Raw genomic sequence first — 27,074 nt, 5'->3', positions numbered from 1 at the left:
CTTATGGGAGGCTTTAGAATCAGTCCTATTTATAAGGAAATATTTTTGGCCTCACCCTGCCTTTTGTTTTCCTTCTTACATAATATTTTGTTTTCCTTCTTATATAATATTATTCACATTTCTCCTGGAATTGTTACTTCCTTATATTAGGAGTGTTAACACAAATTACAGAGTATTCTCATCTCTCCAAAACTCAAAATTCTCATATAATTATAGTTTCCACAAATTTTATTTCTAAGGAGTTTTTCTTTTCTCAGTGCACTCTCTTTGAAAGTAAAGAAAAAAAACCATTCTTTTCACTCCCTAAAATCACATCTTTCTCTCTCCTGCACACTGAACTCTTTTGCTTTGAGCAGTGCTATAACCAAGGCTGTTTGTTTCACATTCTAGTGAGGGAATTATTTCAAGACTTAAGCTACCATAGAGATAAAGAGCTCGGGTTTTAAAGTAAGACAAAAACTGAGTTTGAATCCTGACTTTTCCACTAATTAGCTATGTGGCTTTGGGCAAATCATATAATATGTCTAAACAAGGTCCTTCATGGTTCATTCTTCCTTCAACAGATAATTATAGAATGCCATTATCTGGCTCTTGTTAACCTTACCTGTGTCATCTCCCATCAACCTTATCCCACCCCTTCACCAATTAATTTCCTATAATAGATCATGAACAAAGCTCAAGTTCTCAATGTGCCAGGAACTTGTTGGGATCCAACTTCTTGTCCATGCTTTGTTCCATTTGCCTAGAATACACTTTCAACCATCACCTCCACTTTGACCAACTCCTACTACAAAATAATGCTCAGAATTGATTTTACAATGTGATGAATAAATAGAAGGTAATATCTGATTGTGGAAATTTAAAAGGCTTCACAGAGGAGATAAATCTCAAAGAATGGGTAGGATCATATTGGGTGAATTGAGAAGTGAAATGCACACAGAAAATGAGCCCAAGGAAAGGAATGGGATACTACAGGTAGGAGAGTAAAGAAAGTTGAGGAGAAACTTAGTACATTGTGACTTATGTGAAGGGTATTCTCTAAGCAGAATCAATAATAGCCAATACAGCAATTCTCTTGGCCACGGAAAAGCCATGGGTCAACTACAAGATATATTTCTTGCTGGGTTCCAAGATCTAGAAAATTTCTTCAATAAGGATACAACCCTGTTTTCCTGCCTCCTCCCCAACTGTATTTCAAATCTCTCCTTTTTTTCCCCCTCCTTCTATCCATTCTGTGTAGCTCTTTGTATTGATGACTGCTGAAGGATCGGCCTGGCTTTTGATTGCAAGCATTTCATGGAAAGATGTCCACCTCTCAGTCTCAAAACCATTCACTGTTGTCTGTGGCAATATTTCTCACTCACACTTTACCCTGAAGTTGGACACAACAGATCCCAGCCAGAGGCCCAAACTCCCTCCTATCAGGGGTAGTGATGAGGTAATACAGTCGATCCATTTATGTGTCAACTCAGCAATCAAGTTTAAACTAGAAAATAATTCTAGAAAACAATTTTTAATTAATTTAATTTTGTAAATTAATTTTTAAAAAATTACTATAATTGCTACAAGTGTGTAGCTATAATTTCTACAAGGAATTCCTACAATTTTTATGTCTTCTATAGATAAATCTGGCAACAAGCCTGCCACAAGTATTAAGATAATGTTCCTAGTATTTCTCAGTTTCAATCTTCTACTGCCAATTGTGTGTTTGTGTGTTTACATGCTTAAAAGTCACATGTGAACTCTTGGGCAGGAGACTAAATGTATTCCATTTACCAAATGAGCAATTAGGCCTGCAACTTACCACACCTTAATCTGGTAACTTCAGGACAGTATCTTACTATTCTACCTCAAATATTTCCTTTTATTATTCGAAAAACACACATAGGCAGGACTACAGAAAAACTGATTCAACAAGTGACAGAAAACTATGCACAGAGTGGCCTGAAAATGTAGAGCAGGTCTTTCTTTGGTTACACATGCTCAGCAACACTGACCTATCAAGGGTGGTTTGCATTGTTTGTAGGAAAGTGGATATTTGGTAGTTTGCTAAACTTCGTGCTAAAAAAGAAGGTTAATGAAAAAGAAAAAATACAATGTGAGTTTTTTCTGAACTTCTCTTTGAGCCAATCTTGAAGACACATGGAAGAAGACCCAGGAAACTATGAATTGTGTAGAGTTTAGCTTCATCATTCTCCCTCCTCATCACCAAACCCTTTTTCTGTGCCTGATTCTTGCCTTGATAGATCCTTATATTCTCACCTTCCTCTCTTCCTCCGATGATTAAATCCAGAAAAGGGTCTACTGTCAGTCATTTGTCCCATAGTTTAAATTTAGTTTGAAATGTTAAAACCTTAAATAGGCCAGGCACATTGGCTCACGCCTGTAATCCCAGCACTTTGGGAGGCCGTGGTGAGTGGATCACCTGAGGTCAGTAGTTTAAAACCAGCCTGGCCAACATGCTGAAACCTCATCTCTCCTAAAAATACAAAAAAGTTAGCCGGGCATGGTGGCACATGCCTGTAATCCCAGCTATTAGGGGTGCTGAGGCAGGAGGATCATTTGAACCTGGGAGGTGGAGGTTGCAATGAGCCAAGATCGTACCATTACACTCCAGCCTGGGCAACAGAGCAAGCCTCCGTCTAAAAAAAAAACTTAAATAAAGTTGGAATGAAATGCTTTGTTTCCTGCTGAAAAAATTTAAAACATCAACAAAAAAGTTGAAGAAGCAGAGAACCTACCCAGTAAATTATACTATAGGAGCAGTTAATAATCTCTTTTATTTAAATAATTATCTATGAAATGATATTTTTAAAAGGTATTTATTCAAGTTTTCAAGTTCTTAAGACTTTTCTCAAACTGCATCTTATCCACTACCTTACTATAAAAGTAAATTTATTTGAGAGTATCAATTAGAAAATACTTAAATTGTATATTTGGCCGAAAGTCATAATAAAATAAAAGAAGGGCACCAAGTGATAGCAACATTTTGCTTTTAAAAAATCACCTCTGTTACAACTATAAGCTCCCCAACTATCTACAGATTATTGATCTGGCATTTTTCAAGTCTCATAATAAATTCCTCTTCTGCAAATTAAATTAGTGTTCTGAAGCAAGTCTTTTTAGGAAACGAAATCATTTTTAGGAAAAGACAATTCTAAAGAAAACTGTAGAAAGCAAGAAAAGGCAAACAATTTTTAAAGTTTTTTTTAAAATCTCCCTTGAATAATGTATTATTTTATTATATAAGCACTGTATGGTAATTGTATAAAAATTAGAAATAAAAAAATCACCTTTAATTCCACCATCTAAAAAAATAACTGTCGTTGGCACTTTGGTATATAGCCTTTCATATTTTTCTACACATATCTATATTACAAATTAGACATTACATTCAAAGTTATAATTGATAGACCAGAACTTACTCTTGTTATTTTGTTAATGATTTTTTGGTTGTTTTGTATATCCTTTATTCTTTTCTTTCTCTACTGTTATTTACCTTTATGATTTGAGGCTTTTCTGTGCTACTAAGCTTTGTTTTATTTCTCTTACTCCTTTATGTATTTGCTGTAATTTCTTTACTTTGTGATTATTACAGGGTTAACAAAAGGAGTCTTGTAGTTGTAATATACTATTTTAAGATAATAACAACTTAATCTTGATTGTATAAAAATTAAGACCCCATATTCTCAGGAAATAGTGAGTATACACAGTAAACATAATTTGACAAAGGAATATGCAACCACTTCATGTACAATGCACATGCAAAGTACCATGATTTATACATACCGTTCAAAGATCGATACCTAAATTATCAATAAGATTTAAGAATTGATGCTATACAATATATTTAAGTGAATATTCATCATTTAAATGAATAAACTTTAGTTTTCTTAAAAACGCTATTTTCTATAAACTGGGCTGTCAATTAAATAGCTGCTAGCCACATGTAGCTATCAAATAGTTGAAATGTCAATAGTATGAGAAAATAAAACTTTAATAAAATTAAAAATTTTTATACATACTTTAAGTACCAGGATACACATGCAGGGTGTGCAGGTTTGTTACATATGTAAACATGTGCCATGGTGCTTTGCTGCACCTATCAACCCATCACCCTCCCCCAAACCTCTAGAGGCCCCAGTGTGTGTTATTCCCCTCCCTATGTCCATGTGTTCTCAGTGTTCAGCTGCCACTCATGAGTGAGAATACGCAGTGTTTGGATTTCTGTTCCTGCATTAGTTTGCTGAGGATAATGGCTTCCAGCTCCATCCATGTCCCTGCAAAAGATATGATCTTGTTCCTTTTTATGGCTACATAGCATTCCATGGTGTATATGTATGACATCTTCTTTATCCATTCTATCGTTGATGGGCATTTGGATTGATTTCATGTGTTTCATGGTGAAACCCTGTCTCTACTAAAAATACAAATATTAGCTGGGTGTGGCAGCTTATGCCTGTAATTTTAGCTACTCGGGAGGCAGAGGTAGGAAAATTGTTTGAACCCGGGGGTGGAGGTTGCAGTGAGTTGTGATAGCGTTGCAATGAACATATACATGCATGGATATTTATAATAGAATAATTTATATTCCCTTGAGTATATACCCAGTAATAGGATTGCTGGGTCAAATGGTATTTCTGGTTCTTGGTCTTTGAAGAATTGCCACACTGTCTCCCACAATGGTTGAGCTAACTTACATTCCCAGCAAGAGTGCAAAAGTGTTCCTATTTCTCCATACCATCACCAGGATCTGTTGTTTCTTGATTTTTTTCATAGTTGCCATTCTGAGAGGTGTAGGATGGTATCTCACTGGGGTTTTGATTTGCATTTCTCTAATGATCAGTAGTGTTGAGCTTTTTTTTCATAAGTTTGTTTGCTGCATAAATGTCTTCTTTTGAGAAGTGTCTGTTCATGTCTTTTGTCTACTTTCTAACTGGTTGTTTTTTTTTCTCGTTAATTTGTTTACACGTGAGATGGGTCTTGAATAAAGCACACTGCTGAGTCTTGACTGTTTATCCAGCTTGCCATTCTGTGTCTCTTAATTGAGTATTTAGCCCATTTACATTTAAGGTTAATATTGTTATATGTAAACTTGGTTCTGTCATCATGATGCTAGCTGTTTATTTTGCAGACTTGTTGATGTAGCTGCTTCATAGTGTCATTGGTCTGTGTACTTCAGGATGTTTTTGTAGTGACTGGTAATGGTTTTCTTCTTTCCAGATTTAGCACTTCCTTCAGGCACTCTTCTAAATGTTAAAACTAAAAACCATTTGGCAGGACTACATTTCCCTTCAACCTTTTAATATAATAAGGTAGTATTTTTTTTTTTTTGCAGTTTACATGTAGGAAAAATACATGGTTTCACATATTACACATAAACATATTGCTGATCTATTGGTGTCAATTGATTCAATTTGAATCATTTTTCTAGGCAGAAATATAACATTATAGTATATTTATTTGAATATTGTATGCAGTCACCATGAGTCAAAGTGATACATGTAAATCATATTTGGTAATTAAATGAAAGTATTAATTATAATTTTAATCAGAATAAAAATTAATTTTACACTTAAAAAATAAGTATGGACACATCTTTAAATTTAAAATATAGGGTTACTGCCAGGTGTGGGGGCTCATGCCTGTAATCCCAACACTGTGGGAGGCTGAGGCAGATGGATCACCTGAGGTCAGGAGTTTGAGACCAGCCTGGCCAACATGGTGAAACCCTGTCTCTACTAAAAATACAAATATTAGCTGGGTGTAGCAGCTCATGCCTGTAATTTTAGCTACTCGGGAGGCAGAGGCAGGAAAATTGTTTGAACCCGGGGGTGGAGGTTGCAGTGAGTTGAGATCATGCCACTGCATTCCAGCCTGGGTGATGGAGTGAGACTCTGTCTCAAAAAATAAAATAAAATATATGGTTATAATGGATATACAATTAAATGAAGATGCAGAAGCTGGTACTATCACAGAAACAGTAAAGACAAAAGAGACTGGAAGGAGATATAAGTTTCACAAAAAATGTCAGTTGAAATTTTCTGTATCATAATAAAAGAAAGGAGATTTTTGAGTACAAAATAGAAATAAGAAATTAGAGGATTTCTGGCAAGATGGCCAAATAGAAACGGCTCTGTTCTGCAGCTCCCAGCAAGATTGACACAGAAGATGCGTGTTTCTGCATTTCCAACTGAGGTACCTGGTTCATCTCATTGGGACTGGTTGGACAGTGGGTGTAGCCCACAGAGGGCAAGCTGAAGCAGGGTGGGGTATAGACTCACCTGGGAAGCACAAAAGGTCAGGGGATTTCCCTTTCCTAGCCAAGGGAAGCCCTGAGAGACTACATCAGGAAGAATGGTACACTTCTGCCCAGATTCTGCGCTTTTCCCAGTCTTCAGAACCAGCAGACCAGGAGATTTCCTTCGGTGCCTGGCTCAGTTGGTCCCATGCCCATGGAGCCCAGCAAGCTAGGATCCATTGGTTTGAAATTCCTCCTGCTAGCACAGCAGTCTGAGATTGACCTGGGACTCTGGAGCTTGGTGGGGTAGGGGTGTCTGCCATTGCTGAGGCTTGAGTAGGCAGTTTTATGCTAACAGTGTAAACAATGTGGCAGGGAAGCTCGAACACGGCGGAGCCCACCGAAGTTCAGCAAAGCCGACTGCCTCTCTAGATTCCACCTCTGTGGGCAGGGCATCTCTGAACAAAAGGTAGCAGCCCTAGTCAGTGACTTATAGATAAATCCCCCATCTCCCTGGAACAGAGTACCTGGGGAAAGGGGCTGTTGTGGACACAGCTTCAGCAAACTTAAACATCCCTGCCTGACAGCTCTGAAGAGAGAAGAGGTTCTCCCAGCACAGCGTTCTCACTCTGATAACAGACAGACTGCCTTCTCAAGTGGGTCCCTGACCCCCGTGTAGCCTGACTGGGAGACACCTCCCACCAGGGGCTGACAGACACCTCATACAGGAGAGCTCTGGCTGGCATCTGGTGGGTGCCCCTCTGGGACGAATCTTCCAGAGGAAGGATCAGGCAGCAATATTTGCTGTTCTGCAGCCTCCACCGGTGATACCCAGGCAAACAGGGTATGGAGTGGACCCCCAGCAAACTCCAACAGATCTGCAGCTGAGAGGACTGACTGCTAGAAGGAAAACTAACAAACAGAAAGGAATAGCATCAACATCAACAAAAAGGACATTCACACCAAAACCCCATCCATAGGTCACCAGCATCAAAGACCAAAGGTAGATAAAACCACAAAGATGGGGAGAAACCAGTGCAGAAAAGCTGAAAATTGCAAAAACAGAATGCCTCTTCTCCTCCAAATGATCACAACTCCTGGCCTGCAAGGGAACAAAACCAGAAGGGAGTTTTGACAAATTGATGGAAGTAGGCTTCAGAAGGTGGGTAATAACAAACTCCTCTGAGCTAAAGGAACATGTTCTAACCCAACGCAGGGAAGCTAAGAACATTGAAAAAAGGTTAGACGAATTGCTAATTAGAATAACCTGTGTAGAGAAGAACATAAATGACCTGATGGAGCTGAAAAATACAGCACGAGAACTTCGTGAAACATCCACAAGCTTCGTTAGCCAAATCGATCAAGCGGAAGAAAGGATATCAGTGTTTGAAGATCAAATTAATGAAATAAAGCAAGAAGGCAAGATTAGAGAAAAAAGAGTGAAAAGAAACAAACAAAGCCTTCAAGAAATATCGGACTATGTGAAAAGACCAAACCTATATTTGATTGACATACCTGAAACTGACCAGGAGAATGGAACCAAGTAAGAAAACACTCTTCAGGATATTATCCACGAGAACTTCCCCAACCTAGCAAGGCAGGCCAACATTCAAATTAAGGAAATACAGAGAACACCACAAAGATATTCCTTGAGAAGAGCAAACTCAAGACACATAATCGTCAGATTCACCAAGGTTGAGATTAAGGAAAAAATGTTAAGAGTAGCCAGAGAGAAAGGTCAGGTTACCAACAAAGGGAAGCCCACCAGACTAACAGCAGATCTCTTGGCAGAAACCTTACACCCAGAAGAGAGTGCGGACCAATATTTAACATTCTTAAAGAAATAATTTTCAACCCAGAATTTCATATCCAGCCAAACTAACCTTCATAAGTGAAGGAGAAATAAAATCCTTTACAGACAAGCAAATGATGAGAGATTTTGTCACCACCAGGCCTGCCTTAAAAGAGCTCCTGAAGGAAGCACTAAATATGGAAAGGAAAAACTCGTACCAGCCATTGCAAAAACATGCCAAATTGTAAAGAGTATCAATGCTATGAAGAAACTGCATCAACTAATGGGCAAAATAACCAGCTAGCATCATAATGACAGGATCAAATTCACACATAACAATATTAACCTTAAATGTAAATGGGCTAAATGCCCCAATTAAAAGACACAGACAGGCAAATTACCTAGAGTCAAGAACTCTCAGTGAGCTGTAGTCAGGAGACCAATCTCATGTGCAAGGACACACATAGGCTTAAAATAAAGGGATGTAGGAAGATCTACCAAGCAAATGGAAAGCCAAAAAAAAAAAAAAAACAGAGGTTGCAATCCTAGTCTCTGATAAAACAGACTTTAAACCAACAAAGATCAAAAAAGACAAAGAAGGGCATTACATAATGGTAAAGGGATCAACACAACAAGAAGAGCTAACTATCCTAAATATATGAGCACCCAATACAGGAGCACCCAGATTCATAAAGCAAGTCCTTAGAGACCTACAAGGAGACTTAGACTCCACACAATAATAGTGGGAGACTTTAACACCCCACTGTTAGTATTAGACAGATCAGCGAGACAGAAAATTAACAAGGATATCCAGGACTTGAACTCAGCTCTGGACCGAGTGGACCTAATAGACATCTACAGAACTCTCCACCCCAAATCAACAGAATATACATTCTTCTCAACACCACATTACACTTATTCTAAAATTGACCACATAATTGGAAGTAAAACACTCCTCAGCAAACATAAAAGAACAGAAATCACAACTAACAGTCTCTCAGACCACAGCGCAATCAAATTAGAACTCAGGATTAAGAAACTCACTCAAAACTTCACAACTACATGGAAACTGAACAACCTGCTCCTGAATGACTATTGGGTAAATAATGAAACAAAGGCAGAAATAAAGATGTTATTTGAAATCAATGAGAACAAAGGCAATGTACCAGAATCTCTGGGACACATTTAAAGCAGTGTGTAAATTTATAGCATTAAATACCCACAAGAGAAAGCAGGAACAATCTAATCAAAACACACTAACATTAAAATTATAATAACTAGACAAGCACAAGCAAACAAATTCAAAACCTAGCAGGAAACCAGAAATAATGAAGATCAGAGCAGAACTGAAGGAGATAGAGACATAAAAAAACCTTTCAAAAAATCAATAAATCCAGGAGCCATTTTTTGAAAAGATCAAGAAAATTGATAGACTGCTAGCAAGACAAATAAAGAAGAAAGAGAGAAGAATCAAATAGATGCAAAAAAATGATAAAGCGGGTATCACCACCGATCCCACAGAAATACAAACTACCATCAAAGAATACTATAAACACTGCTACGCAAATAAGCTAGAAAATCTAGAAGAAAGGGATAAATTCCTGGACACATAGACCCTTCCAAGACTAAACCAGGAAGAAGTCAAATCTCTGAATAGACCAGTAACAGGTTCTGAAATTGAGGCAATAATTAATAGCCTACCAACCAAAAAAGTCCAGGACCAGACAGATTCACAGCCAAATTCTACCAGAGATACAAAGAGAAGCTGGTACCATTCTTTCTGAAACTATTTCAATGAATAGAAAAGATGGACTCCTCCCTAAATCATTTTACAAGGTGAGAATCATCTTGATACCAAAACCTGACAGAGACACAGCAAATAAAGAAAATTTTAGGCCAATATCCCTCATAAACATTGATGTGAAAATCCACACTAAAATACTGGCAAACTGAATCCAGCAGCACATCAAAAAGCTTATCCACCATGATCAAGTCAGCTTCATCCCTGGGATTCAAGGCTGGTTCAACACTCGCAAATCAATAAACGTACTCCATCACGTAAACAGAACCAATGACAAAAAACACGTGACTATCTCAATAGAAGCAGAAAAGACCTTCAATAAAATTCAACAGCCCTTCATGCTAAAAACTCTGAATAAACTAGGTTGATGGAATGTATCTCAAAAAAATAAGAACTATTTATGACAAATCCACAGCCAACATCATACTGAATGGGCAAAAGCTGGACGCATTCCCTTTGAAAACCGGCACAAGACAAGGATGCCCTCTCTCACCACTCCTATTCAACATAGCATTAGAAGATCTGGCCAGGGCAATCAGGCAAGAGAAATAAATAAAGCTTATAAAATTAGGAAAAGAGGAAGTCACATTGTCTCTGTTCACAGATGACATCATTGTATATTTAGAAAACCCCATCATCTCAGCCCAGAATTTCCTTAAGCTGATAAGCACTTCAGGAAGGTCTCAGGATACAAAATCAATGTGCAAAAATTACAAGCATTCCTATACACCAATAACAGACAAACAGAGAGCCAAGTCATGAGTGAACTCCCATTCACAATTGCTACAAAGAGAATAAAATACCTAGGAATCCAACTTACAAGGGATGTGAAGGACCTCTTCAAGGAGAACTACAAACCACTGCTCAACAAAATAAAAGAAGACACAAACAAATGGAAGAATATTCCATGCTCATGGATAGGAAGAATCAATATCGTGAAAATGGTCATACTGCCCAAAGTAATTTATAGGTTCAATGCTATCCCCATCAAGCTACCACTGACTCTCTTCACAGAACTGGAAAAAAACTACTTTAAACTCCATATGGAACCAATAAAGAGTCCACATAGCCAAGACAATCCTGGGCAAGAAGAACAAAGCTGCAGGCATCACGCTACCTGACTTCAAACATTACTACAAGGCTACAGTAATCAAAACAGCATGGTACTGGTAACAAAACAGATATACAGACCAACGGAACAGAACCGTGGCCTCAGAAATAACACCACAAATCTACAACCATCTGATCTTTGACAAACCTGAAAAAATAAGCAATGGGAAAAGGATTCCCTATTTATTAATGGTGCTGGGAAAACTGGCTAGCCATATGCAGAAAGCTGAAACTGGATCCCTTCCTTACACCTTATACAAAAATTAATTCAAGATGGATTAAAGACTTAAATGTTAGGCCTAAAACCATAAAAACCCTAGAAGAAAACCTAGGCAATACCATTCAGGACACAGGCATGGGCAAGGACTTCATGACTAAAACACCAAAACCAACACAACAAAAGCCAAAATAGACAAATGAGATTTAATTAAACTAAAGAGCTTCTGCATAGCAAAAGAAACTGTCATCAGAATGAACAGGCAACCTACAGAAAGGGAGAAAACTTTTGCAATCTATCCATCTGACAAAAGGCTAATATCCAGAATCTACAAAGTACTTAAACAGATTTACAAGAAACAAACAACCCCATCAAAAAGTGGGCAAAGGATCTGAACAGACACTTCTCAAAAGAAGACATTTATGCAGCCACAAACTTATGAAAACATGCTCATCATCACTGGTCATTAGAGAAATGCAAATTAAAACCACAATGAGATACCATCTCACGCCAGTTAGAATATCGATCATTAAAAAGTCAGGAAACAACAGATGCTGGAGAGGATATGGAGAAATAAGAACGCTTTTAGACTGTTGGTGGGAGTGTAGATTAGTTCAACCATTTCAGAAGACAGTGTAGCGACTCCTCCAGGATCTAGAACTAGAAATAACGTTTGACCCAGCAATCCCATTACTGGGTATATACCCAAAGGAGTATAAATCATTCTACTATAAAGACACATGCACACATATGTTTATTGCAGCACTGTTCACAATAGCAAAGTCTTGGAATCAACCCAAATGCCCATCAATGATAGACCAGATAAAGAAAATGTGGCACATATACACCATGGGATACTATGCAGCCATAAAAAAGGATGAGTTCATGTCCTTTGTAGAGACATGGATGATACTAAAAACCATCACTCTCAGCAAAGTAACACAAGACGAGAAAACCAAACACTGCATGTTCTCACTCATAAGTGGGAGGTGAACAATGAGAACACATGGACACAGGAAGAGGAGCATCACAAACTGGGGCCTTTCAGTGGGTGGGGGGCTAGGGGAGGGATAGCATTAGGAGAATACCTAGTGTAAATGACAAGTTGATGGGTGCAGCAAACCAACATGGCACATGTATACCTATATAACAAACCTGCACATTGTGCACATGTACCCCAGAACTCAAAGTACATATTAAAAAAAAAGAAATTAAACAATATGAAGAGACATTTTAGCAAATACATAGTGAATCTGATGAAAATTGAAAAAGTAAATTCACCTACCTACCTTATTCTAAACATGTTTTTAGATTTATCTCAGCAGTCAAAAAAAGAATGAATAAAATAATTAAATATCAAAGAATTTAAAATAATTTTAAATAAAATATGAGCTTATAACTTTAGCAATACATAATATGGTTTAGCTTGTTGCAAAATGAATAAACTATTTGTAGATGAATATGTGGAAAATAAATTATTTTATTTAAAAATTTTGTAAGAAAATTATGAGAAGAGTAAAATAAAGATATAAAAATATTTAAATTACATCACCAAGCAATTATGTTAGACAATCAGTTAATTCAAAATTTGAAAATGAGTACTTTTTAAAGTTTATCATACAATATATGACATATTGCTTAATTAATACTTTAGGGTGGTTTTCTCTCAAAGTATTTACAATTTTCAAAAAAAAACAACAATTCACAAAACTGTAGCATCGAAAAAGCTTCTCAGCATTGATCTGGTCAATGACTTTGGATATGATGCCAAAACACAGCCAAAAGAAAAAGCAAAATTAAGCAAGAAAGTTTGCATTAAATTATATTCTTAAAAATCAGTTTCACATGTTTCTTGTTACCAGTTTAATATGGCTACTAGAGGGTTTAAAGTTACATATGTGGCTCACATATTTCTTTCAATAGTACTAATGTATAAAAATATATTACCCCTACTCTGTCTCTACTAAAAATACAAAAAAATTAGCCGGGTGTGGCAGCGTGAGCCTGTAGTCCCAGCTACTCCCTACTCAGGAGGCTGAGACAGGAGAATGGCGTGAACCCGGGAGGCGGAGCTTGCAGCAAGCCGAGTTCGTGCCACAGCACTCCAGCCTGGGTGACACGGCGAGACTCCATCTCAAAATATATATATGTATTTATATATATAATTTTTTATTGTTTATATATTTATATATAATAAATACTATATATTATATATTATATAAAAATATTATATAAAATATTTATTATATGTAATATAGTATATATTATAATATATAGAAATATAACATATATAAAAATCATACATATATATATTATATATATATTCCCCCTAAATCTTCAGATTAACTGTCTTTAAGTTTTCTCAGACATGTTTTCCTTTTGTAGTAATTTTTCTATAAAAAGATTACAATTACTGTAGAAAACTTATAATAAAAATACATAAAAGCAAAAAGTTTTAAATCATTCATAATTGAATACATAATTATTAATATTATGATGTATTTTCTTCTGCTCTTTTTCCAGTCAGTCTCATATATATGTGTGTGTATATAACATATATAATTATATATATACATCATTATTATATATGCATATATAGTTATACACATATTATATCTATTCATATATACATATATGGTTATATATATAACTATTATTGTGTGTTTGTATGTGTGTGTATATATATAGTCCCCCTTCTCTCTCTCCCCCCTTTCCATTACCCAAAGAACTAAAACAGAAGATCATACTTTTTCCAAAAATTATTTGAGCTAACAAGAAGAAATAAAAAGTAAATTTAGGTTGTAGTCAATAAAATATTAGAGAAGTTATGTTGTGGGGGGATTTAATAATTAAATGTAGGATATTCAATTTATTCTCTGTGAAGGACACTATCAAGAGAAGGAAAATCCAAGCCCAGACAAGGAGAAAACATTTGCAAAATACATATCTATTAAAAGATTGTTAACAAAAATGTACAAAGAACTCTTAAAATTCAGTAATAAGAAAACCAACAATCAATTTAAAAATAAGCCAAAGACCTTAATACCTTACCAAAGAAGGTCTATAGATGGCAAGTAAGCATGTGAAACAATGTTCCGCATCATATGTTACCAAGGAAATACAAATGAAAACATCAATGAGGTATCACTACACACCTATTAGAGTATCCAAATCCACAACACTGACAACAGCAAATGCTAGCAAGAACGTGCAATGAGAGGGACTCTTATTCACTGATGGTGAGGATGCAAAATGGCAGTTTCTTATAAAACTAAACATATTCTTACCATATGATCCCACAATTGCATTGCTTGGTATTTACCCAATGGAATTAAAAATTACATCTACAACAAACATGCACACAGATGTTTATAGCTGCTTTATTCATAATCACCAAAACTTGGAAGCAACAGAAATGTTCTTCGGTAAGTCAATGGATAAACAGTTGGTTCATCCAGATAATGGGATATTGTTCAGTACTAGAAATAAATGAGCTATTAAGCCATTAAAACACATGAAGGAAATTTAAGCGCATATTATTAAGTGAAAAAAGCCAATCTGGAAAAGCTACATACCATATAATTATGTCTATCTTACATTCTGGACTACAGATAAGTAAAACATTGGGGCTTCCAGGGGTTAAGGTGGAGAGAGGATGAAGACATTAACACAGAATATTTTTAGAGTGGTAAAACTACTCTGTGTGATATTATAATGGTCAATACACATTATTACACATTTATCCAAATTCTTAGAATGTACAATAACAAGAATAAACCCAACTACAGGCTTTGGAAGACAATGAAGTGTCAGCATAGTTTCATCAATTGCAATAAATGTCCCACTCTGAGGGGATGTTGATAATGGAAGAGGCTATGCATGTGGAGAGGCTGAGTATATACGGATAATCTGTTTGCTTTCCATTCTATTTTGCTGTGATTCTAAAACCACTTTTTTTAAGTCTACTTTTAAAAAATGAAAGATATTCCATTCTTTCTTTGAAGTTTAGTAAGATTTTATTTCCTTGGATTTTGTCTCTAGGCTTACCAGAGGAAGTAACATACTTTAGAAAGGGTAAGCTGTCCTATTTAAAGCCTATTGTAAGCTCTTTATAGAGAAGATAACTAGAGTTAAATAATTTAAATAAACATATACGATATTAGCTCCTTGGAAGAAGAATTAGTATCTTTAATTAAATCATAAACATTTGTAAAAATATGACATATGCATTTCAAGTTATCATTCACAAACATAAAGCTTAACTCAGCATCATCACTATTGTTAGCAGTTGATAGAATATGAATCGAATATTTCTCTATGTGAAGCAAAAGCTTATGTGCCTTTGATGTCTATTTTATTTATTCAACAAATCCTATATACTATTTTTTTAAATAAAGGCAGTTTCAGGTAACTCTTAGTTACTGTGCAAAAATTAAAAAACTATGGTGTGTGTGTGTATGTGTGTGTGTTTGAGGTGTTATCAAACAGGAACTTCATAACATTTTTCTGCTTATTTTGAAAAGGTGGGCTTTAGGATGGGTTCCTCATTGTAAGTGTATTATATTATTATTATATATATGTATATATATATATATATTCACATAAAAGTTTGAAGTTTGCATGAATTGACAATTGGAGAAATTTAAACTCAATTTTTCCATGTCAAGTTTTTATTGGAAATTAACAAATCTAAAATAAAGGTTTAATAGTAACAAACCACATGCATTAACATTTGTCCCTAAACTAAAGCCTATGCAACAAAATTCATCGGAATGTGAATTTCTAATTGACAGTAACAGTTGCATCACTTAGAAATAAATTATTCACCTTATGAAAACGATCAACCTTCCAGATATATTTTCTTCTTGTTCTTCCTCCACTCCATCTATAAATGCAACAGTAGATGGGATTTCAGATATAATGTTGATATGGTTTGGCTGTGTCCCCACCAAAATCTCATCTTGAATTGTAGATCCCATAATTTCCACGTGCCATGGGAGGGACTCAGTGGGAGGTAATTGAATCATAGGGGTGGGTCTGTCTCATGGTGTTCTCATGATAGTGAATAAGTCTCACAAGAGCTGATGGTTTTATAAAGGGCAGTTCCCCTGCACATGCTCTCTTGCCTGCCACCATATAAGACATGACTTTGCTCCTCCTTTGCCCTCCACGATGATTATGAGGACTCCCCAGCCATGTGGAACTATGAGTCCATTAAACCTCTTTTTCTTTATAAATTACCCAGTCTCAAGTATTTCTTTATAGTAGTACGAAAATGGACTGACACAAATGTATATTTCAACACACACAAAAATGAACCACCTTTCTTTTTACAATATTTTATGGAGTAAACCAGACTTATGAACCTATGAAATTCCTTAACATATTCAAGGGATGGAATTTCTCCTGGATCAAAATTTTTAAAGAGTGCATCTTTCTTGTGTCTTAGGAAATCTACTTAATGTGATTAAAAGATAATAATAGCATAATTGTGACTATAGAAATAACTTTCTTGTAGCTTTGTAACTAGTAAGAAACAGAAAAGTTGTTCCCTAAAATTTTTTCGTTTTGTTGTTTGAACATAATTAATTTCATTAATTTAACCTATATATCTCTTGGTACAGAAGATGCTAATTTTACATTATATTCAATTAAATTTTGTGTTTGTGGCCTTTTCTATTTTTCTTTCTATTTTCTGCTTGGCTTGTTGCATCAATAAGAAGTGATGAAGTTTAATTACATTTATGAAAATGAACTTAAAACTATTATTATTTTACACAAGTTCTAATGTCAAAGCCATTTTAGAATGAACAACAAAAGCTTATCAAATGAGTCATAGTACTTACAGCATGCCAAGTGATAGAAAGGAATTATTATTTATTATTAGAACAGCATTAGACTTTCATAGTACAGAAAATTGATTATCCTCTCCTGATTTGTTTGTTTTCGCCATGCTCTTTGGGGCCATTACATTGCTTCCATATAATTCTCTAACTTGTTATTTCCCACTAGCAATATAGTAAAGCAATTACTTTCTTAGATGATACATTATGGTGACTTTAAATGTAATAAACTAATAGAATTGATAGTATTTAAGCTCTCACAATATAAGCTTTTTAATCTAATGAATAGTATTATACATTAAATTTCAAATGAACAGAAGCAGTAGTTCCCTGTTTGATTTCCCTTTATGTGTTATTCAGGGAATGAGGGGAGCCTGATGGGGTGGAATTTGGATAATTTAATGATGACTTACAGTATTTTTTTCTTTCTCTCTTATGTAATTCATGCATTTTGCCTTATTCAGTAATTAAAATATATGACAAAATGGAATTGCTAAAACCACAGAGTTTCAGAAAAGGAAAGAACACAAATGCATCTTATAATGCTTGACATATAGTGCTCAATAGTAGGTACTGAACTAATATTGAGGAATTGAGAAATTAGTCTCTGGAGTCAGACAGACATGGATATAAAACTTATCTCAAACATTTACCAGCTATATGGCCTTAGGCAAGTTACTCAGCTGTAGCCAATTTTTTGAATAAAAACTCCATAAGATTTCATAAAGATTCAGAAAGAAAATGTACATAAAGAACTTAGCACAAAACCTAACAGGTGTTAAACACATATTAGCTTTCATCAGTATTACTGTTGTTATTGTTAGTATTTTTCTTTGATCCTTAATAAAAAAACAGAGTTAGGCATTTAATAGATGTTTTTATCATTGTTAGCACTGTTGTTGTCCACCAATACTAATAATTAATAAGTACTATCATTTCTTTTCCTCCCAAGTTTTATAAGCCACATACAAACTGCCCCATCCATTTTTATCATCCAAATAAGATGGTGTTTCTACTCCAGGCTTTCTATTGTGTTTTAATTTATTATTCAGAGAACCAACTCTATTTCCAGCATATGGTGTGGATAGAAGAAACATAGAAGAAGTTTGAGGTACAAATACTAGGGTACCTGGGGTCCATGCAGCAAAGACTGCCGATGGCAACAACAACAAAATATTAGAACCTCTGCTTCACTCCTCCACAGCATTTATACTACCTTGAAAAGGCTTCACATAGACAGAGAGCCAGTCCCCTTCCACATACATTCTGAATTAAAATGCCAATAAAAAAATGTTTCCCAGCCTCAACTTATAGATAATTTATTTCTGAATAAAATTAAAAATTTTAAAATCCCAACGAACTTTGCTGTGACAGATTTTTTATCTGAAGTAGCCAAGACCTTCCTTAGAATGTATTATTATCTTAGGAATAACCCTAGAAAATGAAGAAAGCAATGGATTAAAGACTTAAATGTTAGACCTAAAACCATAAAAACCCTAGAAGAAAACCTAGGCAATACCATCCAGGACATAGGTATGGGCAAAGACTTCATGACTAAAACACCAAAAGCAATGGCAACAAAAGCCAAAATTGACAAATGGGACCTAATTAAACTAAAGAGCTTCTGCACAGCAAAAGAAACTAACATCAGAGTGAACAGGCAACCTACAGAATGGGAGAAAATTTTTACAATCTACCCATCTGACAAAGGGCTAATATCCAGAATCTACAAGGAACTTAAACAAATTTACAAGAAAAAAACAAACAACCCCATCAAAAGTGGGCAAAGAATATGAACAGACACTTCTCAAAAGAAGACATTTATGCAGCCAACAGACACATGAAAAAAAGCTCATCATCGCTGGTCATTAGAGACATGCAAATCAAAACCACAATGAGATATCATCTCACACCAGTTAGAATGGTGATCATTAAAAAGTCAGGAAACAACAGGTGCTGGAAAGGATGTGGAGAAATAGGAATGCTTTTACACTGTTGGTGAGAGTGTAAACTAGTTCAACCATTGTGGAAGACAGTGTGGTGATTCCTCAAGGATCTAGAACCAGAAATACCATTTGACCCAGCGATCCTATTACTGGGTATATACCCAAAGGATTATAAATCATGCTACTATAAAGACACATGCACATGTATGTTTATTGCACCACTATTCACAATAGCAAAGACTTGGAACCAACCCAAATGTCCATCAATGATAGACTGGATTAAGAAAATGTGGCACATATACATCATGGAATACTATGCAGCCATAAAAGAGGACGAGTTCACGTCCTTTTCAGGGACATGGATGCAGCTGCAAGCCATCATTCTGAGAAAACTATCACAAGGACAGAAAACCAAACACCGCATGTTCTCACTCATAAGTGGGAATTGAACAATGAGAACACTTGGACAGAGGGCGGGGAACATCACGCCCCAGGGCCTGTCATGGGGTCAGGGGCAGCGGGAGGGATAGCATTAAGAGAAATACCTAATGTAAATGATGAGTTAATGGGTGCAGCAAACCAACATAGCACATGTATGCCTATGTAACAAACCTGCACGTTGTGCACATGTAACCTAGAACTTAAAGTATAATAAAAAAAATGAAGACAGCAAAAAACTAAGAATATTATTTCAATATAAAGGATATTTTGCCCACATAATTAGAATATTTATCTATTTATAAGCAATTAGATATTTCTAAGTAATTAGATATTTATCCTCATAATTAGAAAAAATGAAAGATGTCCTTTGGGGGATACTTTTCTAGTTCTTTTTTTCTTTCTAAGACATACAGACATGTGCTTGATTAAATTTGATTAGGTATTGTACTGCCATATGTTTGAGTTTCTGTTCGAAATTGTTTATTATCTGAAATAACTAGGCATTATTTAAAACATAGAGGAATTTAAGATCATATAAATAATGGGGTTACGATGAAGCTTTCTGAATACTATTTTCTTCCCTTTACTTGACTCATCCAAAAGGATGGATGATGCCTATTATAGTAGTAAAGAGAAAAATGCTGACTGAGGTGTGGCATGCAAAACAAATAAAAAATAAAGCAAATGTGCAAAAGAAAATGAGAGAAAGGACAGAAAGCAAAAAAAAGAGAAAACTGGAAAGTGTCATTAAGAAGACATCTAAAACTAAACAACCTAACTACAATCAAGGGAAATGGGAAAAATATTACAGAACAAAAGAGATACTTTAAATACGAAAAACAGCGTAAAATGAAAAAGAAACAAAAGGGAAAAAAAGAAAGACAGCTGGAATATTTTAACAATTTGAAAACGATAATGCTAAAATGAAGGAAAATAATAAAGACAGCAAAGTCCTGCTAGAAAATAAATACTAAAACAAGATTCAAAGAGCTGAAACATAATTAGAACACTGTTTTCTTAAAATGGACTTAGGTAAAAGTAGACACTAAAATTACAAATAGTAAAAATTCCTTCAGATAAAAATCAGGGTCAAAAAAAGGAAATACTTCAGGGAAGAAAAAGAGGGCTAAAATAAGTCACTGGCACTTCTTAAAAAGTCCTTTTACTGTTTTATGAATGTATGTTGCCAAGCCACAAATAGACAAGGGGGTAGAGGGGGTGCCAGATGCTGTCAAGTGGCATTTTTCTGTAGTAACACAAAATAGATGTTCCAGAGATATCAAAACATCAGAAAAAAAACTTTCTCTTTCAACTCAAGAAAAATACAATATTTGAACTTATTGAAGTGATAATATAATACAAATGAAATGATAGTATGTGCTTGAAGAATGTAAAATTAAAAAGTCATTATTAAACATAATTTTTAAACACTATTGTTAAAGGAAAAGATGTAGATTTGAGGAAAACACATTTTAAAATGTTTCAGAGAGGCTCTTCTAAGTACAGGTAAAAAATAGTGGTTAAGCATAATGATGACAAATGAGAGGGCCTAGGTTCGAATCTTGGTTCTGCTGCTTACTAGTTGAGTGATAACGATGGAGGAGTTTAACCACTCTCAGTTTTTGCATTTATAAAGTGGAAATTCTAAAGTTGTTCCAGTGCGTAAATAAGATACTGAATATAAGTTGACCTAGTGCTTGAGACCTTTTATGTACTCATCCATTCTTACTCTGTTATAGATAAAAATGTAAATGTTTAAAAATCTTGGTAATGATTGAAAGAAAAATAATAACATTTATTCAGCTCTTTAAAATTTCTCATAAATATGTCTTGGTAAACATACCATAATTACATAATTATGTTAATTATATTACAATGAAATTATCTTCTTTGGGAAATTTAGATAGTCCTTTTAAGGGTTTTTTAAATAAAAAACATTCATACCCAGTCAACTTTGTGAGAGAGCAGTAATAGCAAAAAGACAAGGAACATGAATGAATGACATTGTATTGACAGAATGAAAGTTTAAGTATTCAAAAATAAAATTACAGGGTGTTAAATTAATACAGTTGGTTATATGTAAAAGTACCTTTGGCTGCAGATCACTTCTTAATAATTCCATAAATGACTGAGAGAGATCAGACTCTTGCCTTCTAAATTCTAATGATAGGTACAAATGTGTGTTTCTGCTAAAAGGCTAAGTCTAAATTTTAAAATTAGTAAATAAACAAAATCTGTTTGATTTAAAAGTCAAAGTTCTAAATTATGAGATAAATGTGGAGAAATTTTGTGACAGCCAAAATATTTATTACTTTGTGGCTAAGAGTTTAGTCTATCTACATGTCATTCTTTCCACCGTAACAAAAATTCAAAGTATAATACCAACATTCTATAATATAAATTTAGGTGTCTACAGTTTAAAACATTATGGACAGGCTGGGCACGGTGGCTCATGCCTGTAGTCCCAGCACTTTGGGAGATCGAGGCAGGTGGGTCATGAAGTCAGGAGTTCAAGACCATCCTGACCAACATGATAAAACCCCATCTCTACTAAAAATACAAAAATTAGCCAGCGTGGTTGCGTGTGCCTGTAATCTCAGCTACTCAGGAGGCTGAGGTAGGAGAATCACTTGAACCCAGGAGGCGAAGTTTGCACTGAGCCGAGATTGCACCACTGCACTCCAGCCTGGGCGACAGAGTGAGACTCCGTCTCAAAAAAACAAACAAACAAACAAACAAAAAACCGTTATGGACACTACTAATTTAATAAGGTGTGTGAAATATGTAGCAATCACTGCTCAAGTATTTTTAATTCTACTATTTCTGTATTTCCAAATAATAACTTTTGCTCTTTTGAATTCTTATTCCTATTTTAAAATTTTTAACTAATATTCTTATTGTTTATCTGGTTCATTTAATTTAATGTTAATACATTTATTTTTCACTTTTTTCTTATTTGATAAGTTTTTTAAGACAACAAATTACCCTTTGGCCACGACTTTAGATGTGTTGCATAGGTCCTGATTCAGAGTGTTTTCACTTTTATTTTCTATATATTCTGAAATCTCGGCTTTGATTTCATATTTTTAAAACTGCTTTTCATCTTCATTTGATTATATCAATAGGAAAGGGAATTTTCATTATGCCGAGAGTGCAGGTACTATCTTTTTATTCACTGCTTTTATTTCAAAGTAGGACAATGTCATGCATTACTTACACTGTGTCTGCCAGAGAAAGCTCTCTTCCACTCACACAAGCCTCCATTCTCCTTTGCCTCATAGAGCTAGTTGCTTGGAAAGACTCAGTGCAAGGCTCACAAACTGAAGTTCCTGGGCCAGGCAGGCAGTCAAAATGAATGAAGCCACACAGCTGAGGGCTGTGTTTAGCTGGAGAGATCATGCCTGCCACAAAAAGGCCAGCTGCTACTCACCTATTCCCCAGGAATCCACAGGAGAATGTGTGTTCAGCATTGCCATAGCTTTTCAAAACTGAAAAAGCCCAAAATGAAATCTCCCATTTTTTTTTCTTTTTTTTTTCTTTTTTTTTTTTTTGAGACGGAGTCTTGCTCTGTCACCCAGGCTGGAGTGCAGTGGCGCCACCTCAGCTCACTGCAAGCTCCGCCTCCCGGGTTCATGCCATTCTCCTGCCTCAGCCTCCCGAGTAGCTGGGACTACAGGTGCCCACCACCACGCCCGGCTAATTTTTTTTTATTTTTAGTAGAGACGGGGTTTCACTGTGTTAGCCAGGATGGCCTTGACCTCCTGACTGCGTGATCCAGCCGCTTCGGTATCCCAAAGTGCTGGGATTACAGGCGTGAGCCACCGCGCCCGGCCAAATCTCCCAATTTTTATATGTTGTCACACTATCAAATTTTTTAAAGAAAGCATAGAATCTAAGAAAGGAAAAAAATGTGTCTGTGGGTAGGATTTGACATGTGGCTGCTTAAACTTTCTGGCCCAGGCTTTTGATAGAGCAGGATTATTTTCAGTGATCAGCGTGATGACCTGTTTTGCTGAAGGTTTATTCATCACTAGGGATAATGAGAGACTGGATGTTAGAGTCAAAAGCCTATATATATATATATATATATATATATACTTTAAGTTTTGGGATGCATGTGCAGAACATGCAGGTTTGTTACATAGGTATACATGTGCCATGGTGGTTTGCTGCACCCATCAAAGCATCATCTACATTAGGTATCTCTCCTAATGCTATCCCTCTCCTAGCCCCCCAACCCCTGACAGGCCCTGGTGTGTGATGCTCCTGTCCCTGTGTCCATGTGTTGTCATTGTTCAACTCCCACTTATGAATGAGAACAGAACATGTTCCTGTGTTAGTTTGCTGACAATGATGGTTTCTAGCTTCATCCATGTCCCTGCAAAGGACATGAACTCATACTTTTTTATGGCTGCATAGTATTCCATGGTGTATATGTACCACATTTTCTTTATCCTGTCAATCATTGATGAGCATTTGGGTTGTTTCCAAGTCTTTACTATTGTAAATAGTGCCGCACTAAACATACGTGTGCATGTGTCTTTATAGTAGAATGATTTATAATCCTTTGGGTATATACCCAGTAATGGGATTGCTGGATCAAATGGTATTTCTAGTTCTAGATCCTTGAGGAATTGCCAAACTGTCTTCCAGAATGGTTGAACTAATTTATACTCTCACCAATGGTGTAAAAGTGTAGCTGTTTCTCTATGTCCTCTCCAGCATCTGTTGTTTCCTGAATTTTGAATGATCGCCATTCTAACTGGTGTGAGATGTTATCTCATTGTGGTTTTGATTTGCATTTCTCCAATGACAAGTGATGATGAGCTTTTTTTCATATGTTTGTTGGCTGCACAAATGTCTTCTTTTGAGAAGTGTCTGCTCATATCCTTTGCCCACTTTTTGATGGGGTTGTTTTTGTTTTTGTTTTTATACTTTAAGTTTTAGGGTACATGTGCACAACGTGCAGGTTTGTTACATGTGTATCATGTGCCATGTTGGTGTGCTGCACCCATTAACTCGTCATTTACATTAGGTATATCTCCTAATGCTATCCCTTCCCCCTCCCCCCATCCCACAACAGGCCCCAGTGTGTGATGTTCCCCTTCCTGTGTCCATGTGTTCTCATTGTTCAATTCCCACCTATGAGTGAGAACATGTGGTGTTTGGTTTTTTGTCCTTGTGATAGTTTGCTGAGAATGATGGGGTTGTTTTTTCTTGTAAATTTGCTTAAGTTCCTTGTAGATTCTGGATATTAGCCCTTTGTCAGATGGATAGATTGCAAAAATTTTCCCCATTCTGTAGATTTCCTGTTCACTCTACTGATAGTTTCTTTTGCTGTGCAGAAGCTCTTTAGTTTAATTAGATCCCATTTGTCAATTTTGGCTTTTGTTGCCATTGCTTTTGGTGTTTAAGTCATGAAGTCTTTGTCCATGCCTCTGTCCAGAATGGTATTGCCTAGGTTTTCTTCTAGGGTTTTTATGGTTTTAGGTCTTACATTTAAGTCATTAATTCATCTTGAGTTAATTTGTATATAAGGTGTAAGGAAGGGGTCCAGTTTCAGTTTTCTGCATATGGCTAGCCAGTTTTCCCAGCACCATTTATTAAATAAGGAATCCTTTCCCCATTGTGTGTTTTTGTCAGGTTTGTCAAAGATCAGATGGCTGTAGATGTGTGACGTTATTCCTAAGGCCTCTGTTCTGTTCCATTGGTCTATATATCTGTTTTGGTACCAGTACCATGCTGTTTGGGTTATTATAGCCTTGTAGTATAATTGGAAGCTGGGTAGCATGATGCCTCCAGCTTTGTTCTTTTTGCTTAGGATTGTCTTGGCTATACAGGCTCTTTTTTGGTTCCAAATGAAATTTAAAGAAACTTTTTCTAATTCTGTGAAGAAAGTCAATGGTAGCTTGATGGAGATAGCATTGAATCTATAAATTACTTTGGGCAGTATGGCCATTTTCATGATATTGACTCTTCCTATCCATGAGCATGGAATATTTTTCCATTTGTTTTGTCCTCTCTTATTTCCTTGAGCAGTGGTTTGTAGTTCTACTTGAAGAGGGCCTTCACATCCCTTGTAAGTTGTATCCCTTGGTATTTTATTCTCTTTGTAGCAGTTGTGAATGGGAGTTCACTCATGATTTGGCTGTTTGTCTGTTATTGGTGTATAGGAATGCTTGTGATTTTTGCACATTGATTTTGTATCGTGAGACTTTGCTGAAGTTGCTTATCAGCTTAAGGAGATTCTAGGCTGAGATGATGGGGTTTTCTAAATATACAAGCATGTCATCTGCAAACAGAGACAATTTGACTTCCGCTCTTTCTATTTGAATACGCTTTATTTCTTTCTCTTGCCTGATTACTCTGGCTAGAACTTCCAATACTATGTTGAATAGGAGTGGTGAGAGAGGGCATCCCTGTCATGTGCCAGTTTTCAAAGGGAACACTTCCAGCTTTTGCCCATTCAGTATGACACTGGCTGTGGGTTTGTCATAAAAAGCTTTTATTATTTTTAGATACGTTCCATCAATACCTAGTTTATTGAGAGATTTTAGCATGAAGAGCTGTTGAATTTTGTCGAAGGCCTTTTCTGCATCTATTGAGATAATCATGTGGCTTTTGTCATTGCTTCTGTTTATTTGATGGATTACGTGTATTGATTTGCGAATGTTAAACCAGTCTTGCATCCCAGGGATGAAGCCAACTTGATTGTGGTGGATAAGCTTTTTGATGTGCTGCTGGATTTGGTTTGCCAGTGTTTTATTGAGGATTTTCGCATCAATGTTTATCGGGGATATTGACCTGAAAATTTCTTTTTTCTTGTTGTGTCTCTGCCAGGATCTTCGTGAAGCACATGCAAGTATCAACAGCCAAACTGATCAAGTGGAAGAAAGGGTATCAGAGATTGAAGGTCAACTTAATGAAATAAAGATTGAAGACAAGATTAGAGAAAAAAGAATGAAAAGGAATGAACAAAGCTTCCAAGAAATATACAACTATATTAAAAGACCAAAACTATGTTTGATTGGCATATCTGAAAGTGATGGGGAGAATGGAACCAAGTTGGAAAACACTCTTCAGGATATTATCCAGGAGAACTTCCCCAACCTAGCAAGATAGGCCAACATTCAAATTCAGGAAATACAGAGACCACAGAGATGCTCCTCAAGAATTGCAACCCTAAGACACATAATCGTCAGATTCACCAAGGTGGAGATTAAGGAAAAAATGTTAAGGGCAGCCAGACAGAAAGGTCAGGTTACCCACAAAGGAAAGCCCATCAGACTAATGGCAGAACTCTCTGCAGGCCAGAAGACAGTGGGGGTGAATTGTCAACATTCTTAAAGAAAATAATTTTCAACCCAGAATTTCATATCCAGCCAAACTACGTTTCATAAGCGAAGGAGAAATAAAATCCTTTACAGACAAGCAAATGATGAGAGATTTTATTACCATCAGCCATGCCTTACAAGAGCTGCTGAATGAAGCAGTAAATATGGAAAGGAAAACCCAGTACCAGCCACTGAAAAAACATGCCAAATTGTAGAGACCATCAAGACTATAAAGAAACTGCATCAACTAATGGGCAAAATAACCAGCTAGCATCATAATGACAGGATCAAATTCACACATAACAATAATAACCTTAAATGTAAATGGGCTAAATGCCCCAATTAAAAG

At 35.9% G+C, this 27,074-nt stretch overlaps 1 long non-coding RNA gene across 1 annotated transcript in view; it reads right to left on the bottom strand.

Moving 5' to 3' along the window:
* The window catches only part of LOC134758937 (uncharacterized), a 927,638-nt gene extending 911,590 nt beyond the window's left edge, over positions 1-16,048 (bottom strand). Inside the window, exon 1 of the long non-coding RNA XR_010134715.1 lies at positions 15,989-16,048. This is a non-coding gene — a long non-coding RNA (uncharacterized lncRNA). The remainder of the gene's footprint in view (positions 1-15,988) is intronic.
* Between the last annotated feature and the right edge of the window lie 11,026 nt (positions 16,049-27,074).

This window comes from Gorilla gorilla, chromosome 6, assembly GCF_029281585.2.
Source record: "Gorilla gorilla gorilla isolate KB3781 chromosome 6, NHGRI_mGorGor1-v2.1_pri, whole genome shotgun sequence".
Classification (NCBI taxonomy): domain Eukaryota; kingdom Metazoa; phylum Chordata; class Mammalia; order Primates; family Hominidae; genus Gorilla; species Gorilla gorilla.
This window is presented reverse-complemented; position numbering and strand designations above follow the sequence as displayed.